Source organism: Solanum tuberosum, unplaced genomic scaffold (genome assembly GCF_000226075.1).
Source record: "Solanum tuberosum cultivar DM 1-3 516 R44 unplaced genomic scaffold, SolTub_3.0 scf00118, whole genome shotgun sequence".
Lineage (NCBI taxonomy): Eukaryota > Viridiplantae > Streptophyta > Magnoliopsida > Solanales > Solanaceae > Solanum > Solanum tuberosum.
The window spans coordinates 965,590-967,953 of NW_006239043.1; the positions used below are offsets into that span (position 1 = coordinate 965,590).

Consider the following 2,364-nt stretch of genomic DNA (forward strand, 5'->3'; position numbering starts at 1 on the left):
AACCTCCAAAAACAACCACCAAAAAACCCTAAAAAACAATGGTCACTCAACGATTTTGAGATCGGAAAACTCCTCGGAAAAGGCAAATTTGGCCGTGTATACCTCGCCTGTGAAGTTAAGGTAAGTTGATCATCAGTACAATTTTTATGTAGTATCGTTTATAATATATGCGCATTAGATTCAGGATGCGGAGCTAGAAGTATGTGATATGAGTTCGGTCAAATCCAGTAGCTTTTGCACAAAAATTACTCAATATGTGTCAAATATTAGATTTAGGATCCATAAAGTTGAAATTTTAGCTTTGTTTGTGAGTAAATTATTTATTAGAAAAATGTTTGAAGTGCTTTTTGATGAACTTGATTTATGTTGACGGAGCAGAGTGGGTTTATAGTGGCGTTGCAAGGTGATATTCAAGGAGCAAATAGAGAAATACAGGTTGCATTATCATTTTAGGAGGGAAATGGAGATTCAAACGAGTCTTCGTCATCCGAATATATTGAGACTATATGATTGATTTCATGATGAGGAGTGAATTAACTTGATTATGGAGTATGCTCATGGCGATGAGCTGTATAGGGAGCTCAGGAAGACCGATCGCCTTCCTGAGAAACAAGCTGATATAGTATGTCACATCCTATTGCTTGCTCTCTTCATATAAGATTTGAAACAAAAGTACATAGTTCATTTGCAGTATTATGATTTGGTTTTGTAATTTGTTATAAGCATATATTCATTAATTCTAGTGTTAGAGAGCTCCATATTATTGAATATTTGAATGAGATGAGTACAAATGAAGCGAAATGGATTCTGAGATTCTCATTGCCGACTCAACTAGCTTGGGATTGAGGCATCGTTTTGTTATTTAGTTTGAGCTTTTAAATTATTTCAACTGATTGCCTCTTCCCCCAAACCCAAACAAAGAGGATAGAGATTCAGCTCTTTCGTTATCTATTACTATATGACATGTAAGATATGGTCTTTCAAGTAGTTTACTCGGAAGATGGTGCAATTTTGGGTTGCATTTGTATCAGTTTGTGTTTTTTCATTTTCATAGTGTATTGTTTATCTTATTTTTTTTGTGCTTAATGTTAAACAATGAACTACTGTTATCATTTACCATTTTTCCTTTTTATGACTCAGAGTTTACCTGAAATTTTTTATGGAATAGTTGAACACATAATTACATTTATGTAGAAAACATTATTTAGTGTTCAACTTCTTTCCTGTTGCTTTAGGTTTTTTCTTTGACTTTTGATACTTTAGTTGGTTCTTTTGTAGCATATTGCAAGTCTCACACAAGCACTGGCGTACTGTCATGGGAAGTATGTTATTCACAGGATATACAGCCGGAAAATCTATTACTTGATCATAAGGTAACATCTTGATAACTAATCATCTTCCTTTGTCACATATGCTAAGTATTATTAGCACCATTTCCTAGAAAGATAAAAACACACACAATATATATGGCTAATTTGAAATTTACATCTGTGTTTTTTACTGGATATAACAGTTTGAACCGTCCGTCCTTTCATTTTTGCAACATTGATATACAAATTAATTTTGAGGAGTAAAATACAAATCGACTTTAGTTTCCAATGTTTGTTTAGAGATAACAGTGAAATACAAGGAAAGTTCTGACAGTTCCCTCTTGTTGATGGTCAAAATGCCTCTAGTCACTGAATTCCAAAGTTGAAGATTATCATGTAATAACTTACTCTCATTTTATTGAGTTGTTTATTCATTTTTGCAGGGGTTAATAAAGTAATAAGACTCCTTGACTTTTTTCATTGGTTAATACCCTAAACACTTTGTTAGAGATGAACATACAATTGCAGCTTAGTTAACCATTTATTGAGCTCTAATATAATAGCTTATTCAAATCTTTTTTTCCTATGAAAAGTCAATTAGGATAATGACAATCGGGATCATGGATTGAAAGTATATTTGTAGGTGTACAAGTATTCTAATAAAACCATATATAACAGAACACTTAAGACGATCCTATTAAGATTATGTTTATGATGTAGTGCTTAGCACAGCCTTGCTAAAATCAATCCAGAAATCATTGACACACTGCATAGCAAGAAAACATTAATCAGATCATCACATGAAATGCAGGATCGCTTGAAGATTGCAGACTTTGATGGTCTGTACAATCTAGAAGCAAGAGACATACAATGTGTGAAATTCTGGACTATTTAGCATCAGAATGATGGAGCTCGTCACACCAGGCTTGCCTAGTGTGAGTTACCTCTCCTATGTAGTTTGCGAGCTATTGCATAGGAGCGGGGGTTTTACCCTGTGCGCACCCAAAGGATAGCGGCTGCTGCGGGTTTCCCTTGTCATAAAAAAAAAAAAAAA

The 2,364-nt window shown here is 34.0% G+C and overlaps 1 pseudogene; it reads left to right on the top strand.

Moving 5' to 3' along the window:
• Positions 1-2,364, top strand: part of LOC107061130 (serine/threonine-protein kinase Aurora-3-like) — a 2,758-nt pseudogene continuing 394 nt past the window's right edge.